This window comes from Semicossyphus pulcher, unplaced genomic scaffold, assembly GCF_022749685.1.
Source record: "Semicossyphus pulcher isolate SPU_LCO1_2020_fin unplaced genomic scaffold, fSemPul1.0.p SCAF_15, whole genome shotgun sequence".
In the NCBI taxonomy this organism is placed as follows: Eukaryota; Metazoa; Chordata; class Actinopteri; order Labriformes; family Labridae; genus Semicossyphus; species Semicossyphus pulcher.
The window spans coordinates 24,098,130-24,122,060 of NW_027211659.1; the positions used below are offsets into that span (position 1 = coordinate 24,098,130).

Here is a 23,931-nt window from a genome sequence, read left to right on the forward strand (position 1 = left end):
ATGCTGTGATGACTATGGGAAGGACAAGTCATGACTGATGAGAGACAAAAAGCAAAGCGACTGTGGGTTAGTGTGTCATTGTTTCTGAAAGGCTCTGATTGTGCCCGTACTCACTGAAAACCAGTGTCAGTTTTGAAACTGGAATCATGTCAGCAGTGCTTCCAGAAGTCTCTTCAGGGACTCTTAAACCCTGGAGTAGCTGGAGACCCAGAAAGCAGTGTCCTGGAGTTTCCTGGCGCATGTTTTTTGGACTGATCAAACAGTCTACTTTTATATTGCACAATAATGGGATTATGCAGCAATCAATGCCTCTGTTAATGACTCTGCTCCACATAATCCCTTTAATCTTTATTTTTTCAACAATAGACAAACAAACCTTAATTGAAAAAGTATAAAACAAGCTGGAGTCTGTAAAGTACGAGTGCTGGAAAGAATAGAGTTTAGCTGAGAGGATTTTCACACCGCGAGCTGCACAGTCAGGAAGCACGGGAACCCCTGTGGTGTCTGATTGGCAACTGGGGCGAAGGAGGCATAAGGGGAAATGGAAAGCTTTCGACTTAAAGACAGCCGAGTCTTAAGAGCAGCCCGCACGCTCCGTGTTTTATCCACTTAGAAGACAGAATGTGAAGAGCAGTCTGAATGGGACAATGACTATATTCAGGCAGAGACTGTGGGCAAATAAAGCAAAGTATTAATTAAAACAAACACGTGCAATATAAAACACACATCCACCCACAACAAAGTGAATCAGATGTGTTTAAGAAAAACAAAGTTTAGTTCTGAATCATTTGGGTATGTGGAATCAACATTAAATGATTTGAATGCAAATCAAATGTTTAGAGTATTCCAACAACCAGGATCATGAAAACTAGAAGCTTCAGTCTCTGATGTTATTATGTTGCAAGGCCATGTCAGGCTTTTCAGACAATAACGGGTTAGTTTGGATTATTTGAGGTTAGGATGTTTAAGGTACTTATTAATTGTCGGTGTATTAGCTATGACAGTGAGTACTGCCCTTTTTTGAAGAAGCTGAAACATGCAAGCTAAGCAGTCAATGAATAAGCTGTGCACCTGTAAGACCTGCAAAAAAACGTGTTTCAAACACCTAAAAAAAGGGCTACAAAAACTAGATCAATTTTAGTGTTTGCTATATTGAGGATATAACTTGTGCGAGTTTGACCGCCAGATCAAAATTCGCATTTAAATAACAGGCGAATATTCACCCTTCACTTCTGGAATGGGGAAGAGGAAGCGGGGCTTATCTCCATGGTTACCAACGGCGTCAGGAGAATCTCGATGTTGATAGGCTTTCGCTAAACCAGGTGAGGCGAATTGGCTGAGGAATTTTTTCAACTTGCGCAAATTTGCATCACGTCATTGCGCTGCCCGCTGCGAATTCGTGTCTACTCGCATCATTGCATTGACTTTGTTTGGAATCTTGCCGCAGATTCACTTCTATTCGCGTTCGGGGTGAACGCACAGTTACAGTCAAACAGCACTTTCCTTTGGCACTATGTTTCCTCAATGGTAGAACTTTTAAAGACCTTAGCATACCGCTCTTAGATGAACCAGGGGGTTGGTCGTGCCAAACTGCCCAAAGTTTGTTGTTATTGTTGTTATTCATGTAATATATAATTGTAAAGCTCTTTTTGTGCTCTTTATGATGGAACTATCCATAGCATATCAGATCAATATGAAGGTGGTTGTAAGGGCAGAATTTGCCCTATTACCGCATTAGAGGTCAAAGATCAAATTCTGGTGTCGGGAGTGTCATGAAAATGTGACTGGTACATAGTTTAAAATCTAAGCTTTACAATGATATATGACTTCATGATATACTGGCTCTATGTGAAAAATGGCAAAAAAAAATGACAAATGTTTAATGATGGAGGGATGAAAACATGAGTGATAGTACATAGAAAGCCCTATATTCTGGGGGATCTGGCTCATGAACTACATATTTTCTCACTGGTACAACTTTCAAATCCCGAAGCGTACTGCTCTTAGATCTCTTACTCATCACTACGGCTGAGGATCATCAGGACGAGCTCGAGGACCAAGCTGGGCATTGAGATACTCTAAGTTTGCCAGCTAGGGTAGTTAATGTCTTCATTATTCTGCAGGTATCATATTAATAGGCCAATGTAAGATACTGATCATAAAAACAACTATACATAGGAGGAGCTTGGAGAAAAACTAATGCACTGTGCCTCAGGGTAACACTGTTCCTTTAAACCACTATAAAAAGGAAGTCCGTTTTTAGAATTACAATAAAAATCCAACTTGATTACGATTGAACATCTTGGATTTAGAATTCTGTTATAAAAAGTATTGTCTGTTAGTTTGACTTCCTCATGTAGCTGCTTGAGTCGGTGTCAGCAGACAAGGGTAAAACTCCGCTTGTCTTTGAGTGTAATGCTCAGCTGGGGGTATTTGTCGTCTGCTGAATCCCGGAGGAATTCACATATACACTTTGAAGCAAAAATGTTCATCCGACATGGCTCGGCCGGCTCAGCAGCAGCAGAGACGTGGAGTCCTTCTGAATCTACCCCGGGTGGAGGAGGAGAAGGAGGTGTTCTGGTAATGTTTTATCAATAATACAAACCCCTTGTTGCGTTTGCCTGTCAGCCCACGTTCGTGCGGTGTGCACACTGGGAAAGAACCTGATTAATGCTTCTCTGCTCACATGGAATTACAGTTCAACCTAGCTTGACTGAACCTGACATGGAGTATCAGTTAGTGTTTAAAGTAGGTCAGGTTGTACATTAAAGCGGCTCTAAGTCCCTTTTCTTCTAAAGCACGCTGACAGAGATGCAGTCAGGTTTTGCAGCGTGAAAATCCTCTGTGGTGTGTTTGTTGTGTGTTTTTCTGGCGAGGTTTCCAGTCTTTTGAGATGCTTTATGTGACATGAGCAAAAGGAGCGTTTGCACATCTTCCATATTTTTCAATAGACTTCCTCACACCTCACTTTATTCAATAGATGCCCAACTCAATTTTCTCCTCCCTGTATGTGCTCATGCACTGAAAGACTCCCGCCTCTCAGCTCCAGCCCAGGTGATGAAAATATATTTATTTTGCACTTCCTTGATCTCATTTCTGAAGTTTTTCTTTCTTTTCTTTCTTTTCTGAATGTTTCTTCAACAGCTGGATTGCAGGGATCTGGGGATGCAGACAATTTCAAAAGTCAACAAAAATTACTCGATAAAAAAGTGATGAAAAAGTGCCAGTCAGCTTATACAGTGCATTTCTTATGCGCGAGTGTCCTCAAAGGCCACATGTGGGATCATGTCACCCAGATGTGCCTGCATTCTCCCATGAAACACCTGGGTACATACAGTATATGTGTGTTTAAATTTATCTTTGTAGGGTTTTTAGAAATACACGCATAGGCCTGGACTGTGCCTTATATGTTTAGGGGAGGTGGGGGGATGGGGTGAATAAGACAGGTTCCTAATGTTTGTGTGACAACAGAATCAAGGACAGAATTGCAGAATTAAAGGGGCCGTATCTTTTAAATGTATATTCCCATATTTTGCAAATATGGCCGTTCAGAACAGCTGCAGGTTTCTGTGTAGAACCTTGCTTTCGCTGAAATCGACCAATCCTCATTCACCGTCATTCACCTCAGGCAGCCTTCTTGCACTAGCTCCGTCGTCAAGATTTCAGCTTACCATTCCGATACCTCGTGGCGATTCTGGCTCGTACATATAAGGCCGAATAACCGATCCTAGAGCAGCCATGCTTCTACAACTTTGGAGTGACGGTGCAGTGCGGTGCCGCGTGGGATCTTACACATGGGGAGGGGTTGTGCGGTCACTCTAAATACTGCCAGTTGTCGCTAAGGTCTGATGGCATAACGGCTTGTTCAGTTCAGGAGGAAGGAGAGGCTCCGGAAAATAGTTAAATTAGAATATGTATACAATTTTTAAAACGAAACAAACTTTACCAAAGTGACTCAGAAACACTTTCGAATAATAGAAAATTGATGCATAGCTGAAATATGTCCCCTTTAAGATAACACTTTTTTGGGGGGGCTTTTGCCTTTAGTATAGGACAGCTGAAGAGAGACAGGAAGTGTGGGGAGCAGAGAGTTGGGGATGACATGCACCAAATGAACCTGCGATCAGTGTGTCGAGGACTGCAGCCTCTGTACATGGGGTGCCTGCTCTACCAACTGAGCTAAACCAGCACCCTGTTTAAAACATCTCTTTAACACTGACAGGGCTCTACATTCAGTCAGTGCTAAAGCTGACTGGAAATGTAAAAATGATAACATCAGGGTGCTCGGGTGGCAGAGGATGGGGTGCCAGGTTTTGTCGACTCGTTGCATGGCTGTGGATGTCACAAAGCGAAGTATCTGTGTTACTGACTAGCTGCTAGCTACTTGAGACCACGAGGATTTTTTTTATCTTGCACGAGTTGGAAATGAGCTGAACTTCACTCTACAAACACTTAATGGAAAAAACACTGATCTCAGATCTGCTGTTTTCCTGTAGTGCGTTCCTGTTTTAACTAACAGATGTTGCTGCTGATTCTATCTGTGCTTACAACTGATCCCTCCCAGTGTGACGGTACTTCAGTCAAACAACTCACCTTTGTGAATCTATTGCAGCAGCAGAACACAGCTTGTGTCTCCTCGTAGATTTATTTCACATGCAGAAATTTGAGGAGTGATGACATAATATCTTAAACCCCCTAGCCAGAGCCTGCAGGTGGATGCTGGGGTGGTGGTGGGGCTGAAAGTACGAGCGCAGTACTGGTGCAGGGCAGCGGTGGCAATGACAGAGCAGAGGGAGAGACCAGATAGTAGATAGAGCACTTCAAGGACTTTTCATCCGTGTTGACCGTGATTGATAGCTCAAGAACAGCTACAAAAAGGACCTTGTGGTTATTGCACAAGAATTCTAAAATTTTGCATTTGCTGATAAAATCTACTGCACTCGTAGCAGTTGTTGTCAAGTCACATTTCTTGGTTAGTTAGTTGCCATATCCTCAAATGTCAGGCCTTAAGCCAGTGGATAAAATGTTGTCATCACTGAAATGAATGATTGCCCAATTTCACCAAACAAGACCCAGGTTGTAAAGAAAACTACCATCAGTGACCTACGAGTCACAGTTTGAATTGAAAATGATTATCAAAGGTTGAAGTCTCTCCTATAAGATTCCACAATAGCTGCACTTGATATCCTCTTCACTGTGGTGGTATTTAAAGCACACATTCATAATCCTCTCTCATTGTCATTTGATGCTGTAAGAGCACTAATGTACCGTGAAGGATGAGCCATTAGGAAAGCCTACGAGTCACAAAGTCTCTGCTCGATACATCCAGCTACAAGCTGGTGCATTTTGATGATGTGTAGTTTCTCTGTGCAGGTCAGGACGCTGTACTCAGCAGCTGGTACCGTCTGTGCCCAGAACCTGACATCTGTCCGCGGCAGGCACAGTCCTGCCCCGCAGGAAGTACGATGGGTCGGAGCCAGTCCGGTGCTATCTATATGTCCCCTGTTTCTTATCTTCCACTTGCAGCTTGTTGCAAACTGGATTTGTGCTACTGCCCTCACGATGGTGTGTGTTATCAGGAAAACTCATGCGCCAAAGCCCACAGGGCAGGAAAGAGGTTCAACATCTTTGGAAAACTTTATTTTATAATGAGGTCTTGCTTACCAAGACCTGCTCCATTAAAAAGCGCCTTCTTCCCCCTGACCCTAAGCCCTCCGTCCTGCACCTGGAGCAACATGGAGAACTGATTACAGGATGTGATTGGACTTAGATGTCTTACATTGGATTTACTACATAAGTGTAACACCGTTTACATTCCTCTTGTTGGATATAATCCAATTATCTGGGTCAACTATTTTTTCGTCAAAACTGATTTTCCATTCTTGGTGTACTGCAGCCGCAGTCTGTTTGTACTCTAGTTTTTCTGTTGTCTTTGAGACCCTGAGCCGGCTTTGTTTTGCGCCTGTGAACGCCTTTGAGTCATATTTTAATATTAGACCACACAAACAAACTTGACTTAACATGGAATACCATATCAAGGCTGGTTTCTTTGAGTTTGTTTTGGAGTCGACTCGCTGCAGAGCTCTCCAAACTTGCCAAAACAGATTAATCCAGTAGACCTCCCTCCTTCAAAACAAGTAACCCTCCTCCGTCCTCGGGACTCTAAGCGGCTCGATGCCAGTGTCTCTTAATTATGATTTTTGCGTGATTGGCTTCTACTAATGAGGAAGAACTAGATGATTTAACATCAGCTGAATGAATTCTGTGATCCTCTGCCATTTCCTTTCACATGCTTTTCTAAACAAACTGTTTTTCTATTACAAAACAAGTAATGCAGCACAAATTAAAACCTTTTACACGAGTGTTCATTGCCTGCCTAAGTACAGAGCAAACTATTAGCTCTCATAGCATCTGTTCGGCTCCTTTTTTTCTAATATAACTGATGTGTAAAACAGCCTTTCCAAAGCCGAACTTGTTGTTGAAGAGTTGTTTATTCACCTGTTCTTCTACATTACTCAGTATAATAAAAACTGTGAGATGCCAAAAGGCACCCACTTGAACTCATCCATCACCGAGAGAAACGTTGAAGAAAATCTGTTCTCGGCCGGAGACGGATATGAGAGATTTTATTATGTCAGCTTTGTTTTTTGCTGAGATGGGAATTACATTAGAGGGAAGGAAGGGATTTGAGTTTGTGAAGGGTATTTATTTGCAGGAAATACTAAAAAGAAGGTTTCAATGAAGCCGAGTTACCCAACACGATTGTTTTTATGAATAAATCTCCATCTCCTTTTCTGCACAGTTGTTGGACAACTGCAACTTTTCACTGCTGATAGTGATCCTGTTTACATTCTGAGGATGTCCGATTTTCGCTGATGGAGTTGACTGAGGTGCTATTTAGCAGTTTTTGCACAATGAATGAAACATAATAAACTCTATCACCCTGAATAGGCAATACTTCACATGCTCTCTTTGAAAAACTTAAAAATATGGAGGATCTCCATCAGTGTCTATCAATGACTGTATATAGATGGAGGACACGTCTCAATCTGCTCTCAATGTATGAAATTGAAGCTCAAATAGCCCCTGTGATAGGCGCTGCCATCTTGTGATGGTGACGTCAATAGGAGACACAGTATAGCCACTTCCACTCACCAAAACACACTTAACTTGCTGAAAAAAACAGCAAGCATCCCGCATGTCTTTGTGTTGTTCTGAAGCAGACGTTCACAGATATGAGAACTTTAGTTACGTCTCCTCTCGCCGTACCTCCTCCACTCTGCTAATAAACAGAGCTGTCAATCATCCTTTTTACAGCATCAAATAACTAATTAAAAGTAAACTTGTGAGAAAAATGAACTCTTGGATGTAAATCACCATGATAAGAACTAACTATAATGACAGAAACCATGTTTGAGAAAAATGTATTTGACGTGTATTTTGATTTTATAGTTTGACTCATGTCCCATCTGTTAACATGGAGGAGGCGGGCTTTATGACCTATACTGCAGCCAGTCATCAGGGGGCGCTTGAAATGATTGGCTCCACTTTTAGGGAGCTGTCATGTCTTCCATCTTTTTATACAGTCTATGGTATCTATCACCAGATACTCTGCCTGTAGTAATCTAAGACCTTCTACAGCTATGCACAGTCTGCCCTTTACATCTATCTTTGAATGTCATTTCCCACAAACCCCCCGGCACACCCGTGATAACTATGCAAAACTACAGTGTGACACATAATAGAAAACTTTTGCCCTCATGTATCCACTTTAATCTTTAAAGGTCCGTCTGTAAAGCGCTCATTCCTCAGATATCATTCTGAAAGAGGCCAAAGAACAGTGATGGCTTTGGAGAATCTCCATGAATCTACAGTATTCTGGTGAACGAGAGGCTGTCATGAGGTTTTTAGATTTCAGATTTGTCAGAGAAGCTTTTCATTGATTTTTTTCAAGATTGCATTTTTGAGAGTGATTGATCAATGTGTTGGTTTGTTTTCTTCAAACTATTAATAAACACTGACAGCTCACAAATCCATACCTGACACAGTGCTATAAAGTCAATAACTCATATGATTTGAAATGCTTTATATTATTGCTTTAATATGTTCTCTTATTGTATTGTTCTATATTATTATTTTTTCTTCTAGCACAAACGTTTGAGTTTCCTGGTTAAAGTTTGTACTTCTTGATGTCTGAGTCATACGGTCTGCTGACAGGGTTGACAGGGGATGTGTGTTGCCTCATAATTTCAGGCGTTTCCTTCTTCCACTTGTCAGTCAGAGGTTGGCATGGTTCAGTACAGAGCTGCAGGATATGGAAGAGAAATCATATTATTTTGACAAACATGACAACTGGGATATAATTCATGACTAGTGGGTATAATCATTTGTGAATCAAATTTTTATTTTGCCAGGCATTAAAAACAAGAAATCGGATGACTTTTTATTTTACTCTCTACATTTTAAAGGATAACTTTTGGATTTTAACCTAGACCCTATTTTCCCATGTGTTTGTGTGTGAGTGACTAGTGGAGACAACAATTATTGAAAACGATCCAGTATTCAGGGAGGGAGCACCGGCCGGCAGCCGCCAAATGAGATACAATGTAACTAAACGGGGCACCGCGCTAACGCCAATATACAGCCACTAAAAGCGCCTGTTCTTGCTACTGACAGGCTCAGATCGTTATAATAAGTGTCTGACAACACTGTGGCAGCCATGCTACTTTACCTTATGCTCTCCATTGTTGTCTGTAACCAAGTCTCGCTCACGGAGAAGTATCGTGCTGAAATCTCACGTGAGACCGTTGTTGTTGCAGGAAGAAGGAGAGAGGAGTGAGAGAAGACGAAGACGAAGAGGGAGGGAGGATCTTCAGCCATGACAATCTTTTAGATAGCACTGAGCCACGCTTTCTGTACTCCAACACAACAAACGGCACATGAATACTTTTTCTATGCCTGGTACTAATACAAAAAGGTTTAAAGTGGTAATCTCGAAGATCTCAGTTTTGTTCTCTTTGGCGGCTCCTATGGTGATCAACGATAAATGCGGGAGCACACTTCCCAGATATCCAGACAGTGTTGCATGTGTGACGTCCACGGTTGACGGCTGACGGTCGCTTTCCTTTTCAGACTGTTTGCTTCATCTGAGCGTCGAGTTTGTTTCTTTTTCTTTGGATTTTCACTTATTGTTGAAGTTGTATCTGTAGTCATCGATCTTTTCTTTGTTTGTTCAGCCATAGTAGATTACTGTTTACTCGCAACACTTGCAGAGACCGGAAAAGCAGCCGCTTAGCTCCGCCTACCCTCTCTGGCAGACCAACCACTGCTGGCTGATGGAAAACGCGTCACTAACTGGGCGCCACTTGTGATTTTTTCCACGAAAGTCGCACCAGACACCCAGTCTGTAATACTGCAAATGCAAAGGCTTTCATCAGCGGGCCATAGGCTCAATCACCACTGTTTTGCCTCATTCAGCGATAGATAGTGACTTAACAGACATTTATTTAAATTAGATTAGATTTAAATAAGATTATTACTGAAAGTTTATTCTAGACATTTTGACCTTGAAAATGAATAAATAAATAAAAATCACCCCTCTCTGATTTATTTGTTTCTTGTGCCTGGCACAAATACTGCAACCTGAAAGAAATTAATTTCCTTTAGTAAATGCAAAAAAAGGGAAACATTTAAATAAATGACTCCTTCTCCTCTGATTTACTTTTTCTAATGACTGGCAGTGGTACTGAAAGATCGACTTCATTCTTAACAGCAGAATTTAAAAAATATTCCTCCTCTCTTTTTTTACTTAAACCTGCCCTGTTGTAATGACAGTTGTTGGGGTGTAACATTCTTTTATCTGGAAAACAAGACTTGCAGCCGAGAGAATCCCAGCACCACAACAGTACTTTGTTTTTTTCCTCTTCAGCAAACAACTGCAGCTTTTCTGATTTTACACTCAAAGATTTTACAGTTTCAATGTTTCTATTTACTGTGTTCTGATTCTGATTGTACAACCCAAAAAACAAAGATCAACTCTTCATTACGTATTTACCACACCCTTTATTACAACTGAAATACAAAGTATTTTTTCTCTACTCAAATTAACTTCCTCACACTGAGAGGATTAAAGCAACAGCTCTCAGACAAATGAATAACTGTACACATTATTCTGAAGTGCTTAATGTAATGACTGCAGCGAGCAGAGCGTGTGCATCTCTTAAAACGTCTCTCGTTTTTCTGTCTCCTCCTACAGAAGATGCAGAACTAATGAGCAGCCAGCAGCCTTTAGATGCGTGAGGCACAACAAAGAAACCTGAACATCAACAGTCCACAGTAACAGTAAGGTCCGTATGTCCTGTCTCTCACACTCCACAGCTGTCTCCTGAAGTTATTATTATGTATCATTATAGATATTCCCCCTACTTCACACCCCCTCAGCTAAGCTCCTCCTAATGCACACCTGCTTATTGTTCTGATCAAAGGTTTTCTGCGTGATTATAGGAACAAAAGGCAGCTCGTGGCATATAGTAGCACCCACACATGCAGCTCTGACAGCTTTGTGTTATAACACAGACAGGAGTAAGGTGACATTGTGATGCTATCTTGCTTTTCTTTTTCTCAGAAGGTGTATTCATGCAGGCTGTGACATTTTTTACTTTGTACTTATAAGAGCGTCATTCAAAGTGCTACAGTGCTGCTGAATATCACAGTTTAAAATAGACCATTTTTATACAGTGCTCCCAAAACAGACCCGTTCATAGTGATTCTGTTGTCATTACACCCCCCTGCAATGCACACACCCACAAACATGTCACGTGTCACATGTCATATGACAACCTGGTCTCACACAGTTTGTGAAATAGTCACAGAAATGTTAAATATTAAATTGTTCACCAGAACACGGATTTACCCTTTTATTCCTGTCATTCAGCACAAACTATTGTATTTCACTTGGAAGTACATTTTGTGCCTGCTCCATGAAGGTGTTTTTGTTTCAGTCAACACCACTGTTTTATGTGTGCTTGGCAGCCTTCAGCTTCTTTCTCTTTCCACTGCTGATGGTGTTTCGTGTGAAACCATAAGTCACCTTTGCTGTATTATTTTAGCACAACCATAATATTTCCTAAAACCTAACCCACTACTTTTTAAGCGTAATGGAAAATAGTGGTTATGTTTAGGGCTGGTTTTAAAAAATCGATTTTTCCGATTCGAATCGATTCTCATTTGAATAACCCAATATCGATTCATAAATCCTGAGATCGATCTTTAAAAATATGTAAAAACGTGTCTGATAACTCACATTTCTGAGCGCTCCTGAATGCAGCACGACTCAGCACATCCCCTTCGAAACACGGCAGTGAGGGAGACATGCCTGGACTTGTTTACTGCAGCTACTACGGAGACATTAGTGATCGCGGACGGACTCTTTTAAACGTCTGTGCGTCCATGAATATGTAAGTTAGTTTTGCACTGATGTTTATGTTACTCTTTGTTAGTGTCGACTTTGGCCACGAGTGTATTTTCGGCATGTTGTTATATCTTTCCCTGTAACTCTCGTGTGGCTTTGTTCTTTGCGCTATGAGATCTTGTGGCAAAATCTTGCGCAAGTTGAAGCCCAGTTCATTTAATCAAAACCATGAGCCAGATGTTCAGACTAAAATCTGAACTGGAAAATAACGTTCATAAGCTGTCTAATTCATAAAATTGTTATTATTGTGTTGACTGCTGTGTGTTGGTCATGTTAAATAAAACACAAGTTCAACAGTCTATAAATCTGACGCAGTGCAGCATGTTTGACTGCTTTTACAAAGCGGCTAATGCTAATGCCATTGCTAGCGTTACTGCTAGTACCTCCTCAGTTCATCTGCAGTGGGTACTGTTAGCAGGAGTCAGACACCCAAGTTAAACCCATTCTCCATCGCTAAACAAGGGAAAATGACACCACAGTGCGCCAAATAATGGAGAGTAGTAGGGATTTACAATATTATCGGCATGTTATCGGTATATGCAGATTATGGCTTGTAAATAACATATCGGCATGGACAGACAAGTCATTCTTCTGCCAATATTTTCAGCCGATAAAACAGTGTTTTAATTCTCCCTAAATGCTCGCTGATTCCCTAAAAAGCTTGATGTAATGCTATGACATTAACTCAGCGCTAGTGTGCGCGTGCAATGCGTCCAGCGTGAAGAATGGTGCAATGTGTCTGCGGTATGGCAGTTTTTCAAAGTTTCCAAAACAGACAGGAAGGTCGTGCTCAGCATCGGTCATGCGAGGAGGGGCCAAATCTTTAATTCATTCAACACTACAAATTTAATGACCCATCTCAGGAATCTGCCCGTGGGCCACGACAATAAGAGTAGACATGATATTAATTCCACTACAGGGGAGACTTGATGTTCTCTGCAATTAAGTGGGAAAAAAATGTGCCTAATATATCGGTATCGAAATCGGCAAAAAGGATCAGAAAATATCCAATATTGTGCATTCTTTGAGAGTAGTATCGATAAGAGTATTGACAAGTATCGTTAACGATAAGCAGCATCAGTATCGATACTTTTATTAATAAAATCCTAATGATACCCATCCGTAGTCAACTCCGCCCCTCTCTGGAGAAGCCTGCCAAAGTAAGGAAACACAAGTTATGTACCGCTGTAGATGGGGTCATGCCAATAGTCCACATAACAATACATTTCAGTTTAGGTGCACGCTATATCTTCACAGCTTCACCTTGACGCCTGACAGCCCTTTCCTTCAGCACTACGTTTTTATCCATACAACCATTTTTGTCCCTTTGAGTTTGGCATCTTCGTTTTGCATCCATATTCTGCACGTCAATGATTAAATGAGTACATTAGTGCTGAAAGGGAAAAACATCACATATCACAGAGCTTTATGTCCTTCCTCTCATTGTGCCATGCTTTTGTCAGGTAGTCCACACTCCATCGGGCCGTGTGTGTGTGCTTTAACTGGAGGCTTTATTTCAGAGGCAGCCAGGACAGAGTGATGAAGAGGAAGGCTGAGAGAAGGAGAGCTGGGTTAAAGCTTTGATGTTTTCTTCCATTGAGAATGGAAGTATCGTAGAAAATGTGATCACATTTTTTTTGGCTAGACCTCCCATGATTGATGTGCCGCTTGCCTGTAGCAGCCAGATGCACGTCGCTATCTAGGCCTATGTTAAAGAGGACAGTTTGTGTGGCTGCAGCAGGTCTTTAATGTTTTATGTACCATCTGAGCTTCTGTGGACCTTGTGGCTTCTATTTAGTGCCTCGTCTGCTTTTTACGCGCTTTATTTAGTGTCATTGAGAGTAAACATGACCTGAAAAGTCTTAGCTTTATAAAACAGAGCTTGCCGGGCTCTCCAGTGTAGGCAGTTCATGTGAAACAGTTGCTGACAGTAACATATGGCTTTGTAGAAATGACTTTGGCCAGATTTTATGTGGAAGCCTGGGAAAGTCTTATCATGCAGAAACAGGAGTGGAGGAAGTAAATTATTAGAGTAGATTTGGGCCATAAATGGACCTATGAAATACTTCTTTTAGGATTTATGAGAGTGTTCCCCAGTTTAAGCAGCATTTTTATCTGCCATGAAACACGTCCGCAATCTCCAGGGAATTGTTAATGCAATGGGTACCTGCTCATCCACTGTAATATACAGTAAGGTGCCTCTCTTACTGAAGACTTTCTGAACTTTTTTGAACTTTTCCCCAACTTGAAACGTCATCATATTGAGTCATCGTGTCTGAAGCGTGTTTTCTAGAGAGATTAAAGCAGGAAATAATTTTGTGAGAAGGCAGTGGGGGCAGTTGTTGCTGTCTGGGAAGCAGCGTTAGCCTTCATTCATCTTGATCAAACTCCCCGTCTTTATACAAACACTTTAATATGAGCAGATATGCTGTGCTTGGTCAGCTCTTTCCTTTCCCCAGGAGTTCAGATAGTTCAGACAAGAAGCAGACTCCACGTCAGAGTCTTTTGCCAAAGTCAGTGATGCATTTTATCATAAAATAATAAAGGAACAAGGAAGTCAAGAACAGTGTGGGTTTGTTGCCGAAGTTAGAAATCCTTCTGCACATTTTAAATATCATAAAATTACAGCTGCAGTTGTTAAACATGTCAGAGATTAGTTTCGAGTTAGACTAAGGTTGGTATAACGATACTTATTAGGCTGGAGATGTTTTGTAAGTTGTAACCTCACCATTGAAAAGGTCATAGTTGTAGTAATTGCACTGGGATTTCTCTTTTTGAAGCCTTCAGCAGGTTTACTCTTCATTTCTCAACCATTTTCTCCACTTTCGAGTGATTTATGTACTTATCTAAATTAGATTTTGGTGGCAGACGCTCTGGATTCTCTGGGGACAATTGCTTTATAATGCAAGCATCACAAGGCTATTATACCCTGTGAATGTGTTTAGGAGCAAGACAATTCAATTTGACTCGTAATGTCTGTATTGATTTGTCAGCTTATAGATTATTTGTTCATTATGATTGAACTCTTTGGGATCACTTTGAAGAAACTGTAAAAGGTGTCATTGCTTCAGATACCAGCTCAGAGAGAGGACATTTAGTGGCCTCTTACTCTAAGTTCACATGTTGTTGTTTCACTTTCTGATCACCTGGGACTATTTGTAGACTCAGGGCGGAATTCACCAAAGGATTGCGTGGCTTTTGCACCCGCTAAGCCTGTGCAAATAACAAAAAAAGTCTCCGCCTAATTCTCGAAGTATACGCAAAAGGTTAAATGCACCGCGAAGTGCGCTGCAGAGCAAACAGCGTCTCTGTGTTCCGGTGCCGTTTGCCCGTACTTAAATAAGTCATTATGCAGACATTCAGGGCAAATTTTGCCCCTTTCTATGTACTGTAATCATATGAAATTATATGAAGGAACAGATAATTATCCAAAGTTTAAAAACGGATGAGGAAATGCTGGCTGTGGAGGATGTGTCCTTGTTATTGGAAGGCAGGAGGAGCACTGAAAGCCATAAAAAAACATGCCAAATCGGAACTATGTCAGTTTTTATCTTGTTCATCGTGGCTGGAATGGGTGGCTGAAATGTACTCCAACACTTTGAAAGTGGCCTCTATGGTTGTTCCAAAGCTGACTATTCATCCATTATCTATACAGCTTATCCTGTGGGATAAGGGTCGCGGGGGGGCTGGAGCCTTTCCCAGCTGTCATTGGGCAAGAGGCGGATTACACCCTGGACGGATTGCCAGTCAATACCAGGGCTGACACACAGAGACAGACAACCTTTCGCACTCACACCCACACCTATGGGCAATTTAGAGTCACCGATTAACCTTACAAGCATGTCTTTGGACTGTTGGAGGAAATTGAACAAGTTGAACTTTTATTGAAAGAAAGTCAAGATCATGACCATTCTTTTCACTTTTCTCTGAGTAATTTGCTGTGCAAAAAAGAAAAACTATTTCAATTGCTCCATCAGACTTTTTCAAATAGAAATATAATAAAATGTGCAATAACTTTTTCAGAACAATAACAATAAAGTTCAATCTGTGCTAAGAAAAACAACAAACAGATTTTTGCTGCAGCTGTCAGACTTTCAGACATAAAACACTGACAGGTCTCTCTTCATCTCCGACCATATGCGCTGTAAATCCAAGAGCAAGAAAATCGTCATCATATTGTCTTGACTTCTTGGATTTTGGCGGTTGGTCAGCGCTAACGTCGCCCGACGTCGTCTTGTTGGTATCTGACGCGTCAGCTGTTTTTCGTTTCGCCCCTGTAATACATTTGTCCATTGGCAATGCTAGACTCTTTCTCTGTGTGTGTCTGAATGCGAAATCTGTCATGGAAATCACCAGGGTAACGGGTTTGTGCAGTGTGCCACCCGTAGTGTGCCAGCATTTTTTTTTTTTTAAGTTTTGACAACCACAAGTCAAAGAATGGTCATGGTCAAGGAGTTTGTTATATTCTTTTTTCCTTGACTGCTCAGCCAGTGGTCCCCTCCTGACGCTGTAGGTACTTACAAACTGCATTATGTTTCCCTCGCAAAGTCACACTCCTGGAGGCCACTGCATAATTCTTAAATATGTTTATCATTTTATTTTTTTTTATACTGACTGGGATAGAATTTAGAGTATATCTAGCTTGTGCTATTTTGTAGGCATTAAACCCAAAGAGCCTGTGGTGCAGTGCTTGCCCATAAGAACTTCCATAAAAATGACTAAGTACTTGAAAACAATGACTTTCCCATCAGTTCTCACACAGAAATCCCAAAGGGGTAAACATGTCAGAGTCACAACAGGCTACAACATATTTCATATACACTATTCAAAAGCCATTGCTCCTCCTCCTGATCCCTCCCATCTGGAGGAGCATCTGAAGGACCCTTCTGTTGTTTTTGTAATTTTCAGACTTGCATAAGATATTCTGAAGAGATTTACCAAGGAGCTGCAGTCACAAACATTTAAGGTAAAGGTGTGATATTACAAAATCTGTGTGCAAACGGACTTCCCACCTTCTGCATCCACGAGCAACCCCTATTATCAGGCTTTTTCTAATGGCTTTTTCTTGGCTTTTGTCCCAAGCAATAGTCTGAATCACCTTGTCGTTGGGCTAACAACAACAGTGACATTCAGGAAGAAATCTGGTTCACATAACCAGACATACAGCGGAGATAAAACGCTATGTGAATTCGAAAAACATGTTTATTTCTGTTGTCATTTTTAGCCGTAAGTGCAAAGTTTTAAGATATACAATTTAACTCGGTAACCTTTCTGATATTTCTGCTGTGCTTATTTTATGTACTGTGTTGCTTTGCTAGCATCTTTGATAAACCAAATCTACACAACAGTGACAGCTCACTGCTGGTCCAGACTCACTTAAAGTTGTAATCTCGAAGATCTCAGTTTTGTTCTCTTTGGCGGCACCTATGGCGATAAACGGTAATTGCGGGAGCACACTTCCGGTTGTAACTTTTGATTTTCCATCGACTGTTTGCCTTCATCTGAGCGTCAAATTTGTTTCTTTTTCTTTGGATTTTCACTTATTTTTGAAGTTGTATCTGTAGTCATTGATCTTTTCTTTGTTTGTTCAGCCATAGTAGATTACTGTTTGTTCGCAGCACTTGCAGAGACCGGAAAAGCAGCCGCTTAGCTCCGCCTACCCTCTCTGGCAGACCAACCACTGCTGCGTGATGGAAAAGGTGTCACTAACTGGGCGCCGCTTGGGATTTCTTTTCCCCGAAGGTCGCCACAGACACCCAGTCTGTAATACTGCAAATGCAAAGGCTTTCATCAGTGGGCCATAGGCTCAATCACCATTGAGTTACCTCATTCGGTGATAGACAGTGACTTAACAGACATTTATTTAAATGAAAATCTTCCAGATTATTACTTTAAATACCTTTTTTATCCCTTAGCATTACCAAGATCAAGTTAAGTTATGTACTGACCCACTTTAATGCTTTTAAACCAGAGGCACTCATTATAAAAGCACAGATTCTTTCTTTCAAATATTTAACACTAACCTTGATTTATAAATGGAACACTGATACACCAGCCGCAATGCTCGACAGCATCAACAGCCCAGCTAACTCCAACCTCTTCTGATACAGAATCCAGGACCTCCTTTCAGCATGTTTGTTCTCTGCCAATGGAAATCTGAAATACCCAAACCCTTCTCTACCCCAGTCATCACCTGGCATCTCCTTACACAAGACTTAACCATTTCTCTTTGCTCTGGTTGCTCCAAGCCATTAAATTGTATGTACGTGGCACAGGGGTTAAGTACCAGCAAAACTTGCATACTTTTTTCAATATGTTTTGTCTTTTAAACTCTCTCACTCAAAGGGGAACAGGTTGTATCAGATGTGTTCATAAGACGACACGACAGTGGAAATGTCCTTCACTTTTTTGTGTCAAGTTTGTGCTGGTTTTTTTTTACCTTGATAACAAGAATGTTCAATTATAATAATCACAGTGATCTCATGACTTAGTCAGAAGTTCAACTACATCTAAATGTCACATAGAAACTTTGAAGGCCCCCTGTTGAGAGTTGATTATCCTGCTAGAGAAAGCAGCCGCCCAATAAAGAGATGTTTGGTAAAATTCATTAACCTCCCGACAGCTCCAAGGATTCAGATAACATGAATTATGGTCGCGCTGTATCATATCTTGCCTTGAAAAGCATAAATTATTGAGGGCCGCTTAATTTCCCATGACTCTTCCTGCTCCACGTTGGGACTCTCAGACATTATCATCGCCTCAAACTGTTAGCATAACACAAACAGAGCAGAACTGTGAAGGACACACTTAAAACCTAGTGTGGACCTTAGCTTTGGTGAGCCTTTCATCCAGCATTGTATCTTGAGTAAAATCTAAGTAACCATAGGTGTGATTTAAACCAAACCTGGAGGGATGCAGCATGTTGATCTCTGTGGCACCATTTAAAAAGATAAGCTAATCGGCTTAAAAGAAAAAGTTCAAATTTGTAACTCCAGTTTTGTGTATTATAGCATGTCCAATTTCAATGTAATTGGGAGGGACAGTGTATTTCAGTTCTCCGCCGCCCCAATAACAGTTCACTGATTTTCCTTGAGGGTTCAGTACTATGAACTGAAGAGTCTGAGAAGGGTCAAATACATTCTTCTGAAAGTTGTTTCACCAACGTACCCTTTAAACAATGAGGTGAACGTATTGTTTTTGTTGGCACTCAAGGTTGGGGAAAGTAGCTGAGTGGTGCAGTGCTCTCTGAAGACGTGTGACCTTGTTGAGCACTGAACCAAATGCAGTGAAACACAAATATAAGGCTGGTACGTACAGTCCTGTCTTGATAGAGAGTTATTGTTTGTATGTCCAAGAACTGATATACACTTGATTACAGCTCCTGTGAGGAGTTTTTCTCTGGTTATGAAACAGACTGAAATTAATTCTGATGACTCTATGTGACCTACAAAAGCAAACCAGACCATCAGCGACAAGATTGATTATTTCTAAATAGTTTTTTTAATACCTGAAACTGCTGGTGGTGGGGGGGGGACAGAGCGATTAACTGCATGCTGCCTTTGTTTTTACATTTTCCAGGGCAGAAGTTTAAAATGAGTGATACATATGACTGTTAAAGAAAGCAGGAAGAGATTTTTTTTTAAAAACCACCACTTAAGCATGCACAGGACAAAATCAGCAAAGGGATAAGAGGTACGGCTTTGTCCACAGGGGGCGCCAAAATCAACACGGACTGAAAGTTCCTCACAGGAGCTTAACATTTAAAAAATTCTTCCCTTTCATATTACTTTGTAACTCATAATACAGACCTACCTCAGAAGCAATATGCAACAATTATATTCAGGGTTCTCATTTTAGCCGATGACCATTGATCAGTGAAGTAACCTGTTTCAGTTAGAGCACATAAAAGTTGATATTGTAATTTGGCTAAACTACAATCATGAAACGCAGAAGGGTATGAAGTGGTTAATGGACTGAACTTAGAACTTTTTTAGCCCTCTGTCCATTAACAGCGCTTTTTACACTACATGCCACATTCATCCTGTCAAACACACATTCACACACTAATATAGTGCCATGCAAGGTCACTAATCAGCTAATCAGCATTCATTCAGGACTAATTTGGACTCCTCTTAGCCACAGCTGCCTCGCTTGTACAGATTGGGGCCACCAACCAACGCCTCATGGCAGCCATTTTATTTTCCACCATTATCAAATAATGTACTTTGTGTCATATCTCCTAAAGCAAACATGATAACTCAGAAAAGGTGAGGCGTACCCATCTGCTATGATGGTCAAGGATTACAATGACACCAAATACAAATGCATCATAATCTTCATCGCCTGTATCCAGTTTTAAAGTTGTAATCTTGAAGATCTCAGTTTAGTTCTCTTTGGCGACACCTATGGTGATAAACGGTAATTGCGGGAGCACACTTCCCAGATATCCAGACAGTGCTGCATGTGTGACGTCCACGGTTGGCTCCGGTAATAACTCTTGATTTTCCTGGCTGACGGTCGCTTTCCTTTTTAGACTGTTTGCCTTCATCTGAGCGTCGAGTTTGTTTCTTTTTCTTTGGATTTTCACTTCTTGTTGAAGTTGTATCTGTAGTCATCCATCTTTTCTTTGTTTGTTCAGCCATAGTAGATTACTGTTTACTCGCAACACGTGCAGAGAGCGGAAAAGCAGCCGCTTAGCTCCGCCTACCCTCTGGCAGACCAACCATTGCTGGCTGATGGAAAACGCGTCACTAACTGGGCGCCGCTTGTGATTTTTTCTGTGATAGTCACCCAGTCTGTAATACTGCAAATGCAAAGGCTTTCATCAGTGGGCCAAAGGCTCAATCACCATTGTGTTACCTCATTCAGCGATAGATAGTGACGTAACAGACATTTATTTAAATGAAAATCTTTGAGGGTATTTCTTTACAGAAGTAATGAAAAGGTGATCATAATTTCCACACATCACCTGGACTATATACCGTATTATACTTGCTCAGCCACATAAGATTTTCTAGAGAAGGAAACCTCACAAGGTGTTGACATTTGAAAAGTTAAAGAATTTCTTTGATGTACTTTTAGCCTCAAAGCGTCTCTTCTTTCTTCTTCTGGTTTGTGACTCAGTTTTAGTTGCCGTCATAATTCTGCCTTATAGCCCCATAAAACTCAGCCAGCACAAATAAGCTGCAGTGGCCTTGAACAATCTGACATGCCTCAAACTTTTTGTTCTATTGACTTTAATTCAAAGAAAAACAGCATATAGAGGTTTTCTGTGACAAGAAAAACATGTTTGTGTTCCTCCCAGTATGAAATGTATTTAATGAATGCCAAGAGAAACCTGGACACTGCGTGAATGTTTCTCAAGGCTGTGTGAAACCTTATGGTAAGAAAAACACTGTATTGTTGCACCTGAGGTCATTAAATCTGAAATAATCCAATGGCACTATCTGTTGAGCTGTAACTAACAAATGTGTTTAAAATTTACGAATCAATTCTGCATTCATGCAAACTCCTGCAGAGAGGCTAAATATGAGATAACAGCTGCGTCAAAACAAAACAAGTTTATTTATTCCCATCAATAGTACAACATAACAGCAGACATAACATGACCTTTCGAGCTGTCGAGAGCAAGTGTGTAGCTCTGCAGTGACAAAAGGAACATTAGCCGCAGACAGATTCCTGCTCTCACCTTGTGCCTCATGGAATTGCACAGCTTGTCTCTTTAAATAAGCTCCCTGGTGTACATTCAGCAAAAAAAGGCCAGTTCATGACCTATTGAATTTTCCTCTTGTACAATTTGAAGGCAAATTGATTCCAGTGAGACGTGCTCCTTTTTTTAACACCGATTTTAGGCTACTGTATGCGCAATGCGATTATAAATTGAGGAGCTTTTTATGTTAAGATTTGAAAAAAGAATGCATAATTCTTAAAAAGATCTTCATTTGAATACATCAGATGTAATACAACATTTTTTAGATCTGATTTAGTTAGAGGGGCACGCTGGTCTAGTTTTCAAGTTTTCACTCAAGTGTGAGTGCGCGTGTGTGTGTACTAGTACCAGTGTTGTGACCAAGTTATCTTTGCTCAAGTCCAAAGTAAGTCTCAAGTCATTTGGTCCAAGTCTCAAGCAAGTCTCGGGTCATTTTATCTTGGGCAGGTCAAGTCAATTCACAGGTTATGTCACTTCTTTATCACCCAAACAGCCCTCTTACCTGTAGTATCAGGTCTTTATAAAGAGAAAAAACAACGTGTTAGTAGCCCGTCTAATAATGATATTATTAGCCAATTTATATAACCTGTTCAAAAAGTATGACTATGAATTGTATCTGTATTATCTTGGCACAGACGCAGCCATGATGATGGTCTGGTCTGAGACCGTGTTGAGTAGTAATGAGTACAACTGATGAGGCTTCTCTTTGGGGAGAAAACATCAGGTAGCTGGGGGCTTTGATGTTCATGTTGCCATAGCGAGGAGTTTGACTGCCAGTTTGCGCTGCATACATACTTGATAGTTGGACAGAAACCTGACAATCATTTTATATTAAACAGCTGACATTCAAACTTATGAAAACACTCAAGTCATCCGAGTCATCATGCCTCGAGTCAAGTCAAGTCTTGAGTCATTAACTTGCAAGGCCAAGTCGAGTCTCAAGTCATCGAAACAGTGACTCGAGTCGACTCAAGTCCAAGTCACCAAGTCTCAAGTCCACATCTCTGCCTAGTACTGTGTTGATTTTCTGTCCATAAATCCCCCCTCCCTCTCTCACCACAGAGGCATGATAAACATTCAGACAGCAGAGGTCATGTCAAACACCCACATTCAGAGGAAGAGGAGTATGTTTGTATAAGCAGCTTCTTTATTTCCCTCACTGTAAAACAAGGTCATTACAAACCGTGTCAGTTATACAGATCTTTGCTGACATTATTTTTTTACCAGAAGTATTTCAGTTCAGATTAAAAAAACAAACAAGGAAAAACTCTTTTAACAAGGGAGTCTTGGACAAGACAACCATTCATCCATTACCTACACCGCTTATCCTGTTCAGGGTCGCAGAGGGGCTGGAGCCTATCCCAGCTGTCACTGGGCGAGAAGCCAGTCAATCACAGGGCTAAAACATAAAGACAGACAACCTTCACACCTACTGATTTAGAGTCACCAACGAGCATGTCGGAGAGAACATGAAAACTCTACATAGAAAGGGCCCTTAGAAAAAAAAAAACATTAAAGAGCAACCAACAGAATATATCAAGCAGATAAACATCAAACAACAAGTTTTGCAGTATTCAGCAAAAAGAGATGTGTCTGCATTTTAAATATCTCACCAAAAAAAAGGGTTTAAGGCTTTTCTCAATCACTTCAATAAAGTTTGAGTTAATTTTAGCCGTCTAGTGGCTGCCAGAGGTACTGCAGGCGCTTCTTGTGGCAGATTAAACACTCAGCTCTGATGTTTCCCCTTGTACACATCACGTTTATAATCTATTAGTTTATTAACAGATATTGTGGAGGGGTTTCTTCCTGCTTTTGCTTTTTCCTTTGTGCCGCCAGTTGGCTGCATGGTTGGCGTGAAATGGACAAATATAATTAATGAAATTAGAGCTGAAATTATTAGTTGAAAATGATCAGCAACTATTTTGGTAATTCGTTAATCTGGGATTTTTTTGTCCCCTCAAAATTGCCACACATTCCCCAGTAAAGCTTATAGTTGTGAGGATTTTAGAGAAATGTCCCACTAGTTTCTGATATTCGATGGTCTACTATCGCTCTATAAACGCCCAATCAACAAAATAATCAGCAGATTCATTTAAATGCAAATGCTTGTTAGATGCAGCCCGTAAACAAACTGAGAGAATTATCAGCAGGTGTTTCTTTATACAGTTATAAACTCTTTCAGCAGATGGCTTTAGATAGCCGTAATGATGAATAATGAATGTAATTTAAAGTGCACTTAAATACTTCCTTAAGCGTGAGAGTGAATCTTACAGTAGACTACACTTACAGTATTTTCACATTACTCTTACCCAGAGGAATATGAACTGTGTGAATACAGAATCACAGCTGTGATGTACTGTAGAGAAAAAGTGAGCGCTGGTAATCCTGTTCCATATTTACACATATTTACCCGTTTACTCTATGTTGACTTCTGGGCTTAAATACTTTGCAGGCTGACTAAAGCATCCCTGTTTACATATGAATGTTATTCATGAGTATTTGTAGCAAAGCTTCGCTCATCTGGGAACATATTAGACACAGCTTTTAGCAAAGCTGGCAGCATGACGGTTAGAATGACAATGTCCAGTGTCCGATGTCATCTCTTACAGAGGTTCAAGGTCCCCAGACGATGAGTCTTTAATAGCTTAGTGACCTCCTGACCTTTCCTCAACCATGAGCAAATGAATGTTTGAGGCTCTAAGCGAAATAGCTCGACAACCGCTGGAAGGACTGACATGGAATTCGGTGCAGA

The 23,931-nt window shown here is 40.8% G+C and overlaps 1 protein-coding gene across 3 annotated transcripts in view; it reads left to right on the forward strand.

Annotated features, from left to right (window-relative positions):
* gulp1a (GULP PTB domain containing engulfment adaptor 1a) overlaps window positions 1-23,931 on the forward strand; it is a 97,538-nt gene that overhangs the window by 24,997 nt on the left and 48,610 nt on the right. For 2 of the 3 annotated variants that reach the window (XM_069663127.1, XM_069663133.1), the window contains exon 2: window positions 10,256-10,346. The exons of the other annotated variant lie outside the window; for it this stretch is intronic. The gene's annotated coding sequence lies outside the window, so the exon portion shown is untranslated. The remainder of the gene's footprint in view (window positions 1-10,255; window positions 10,347-23,931) is intronic. 3 annotated transcript variants of the gene reach the window in all.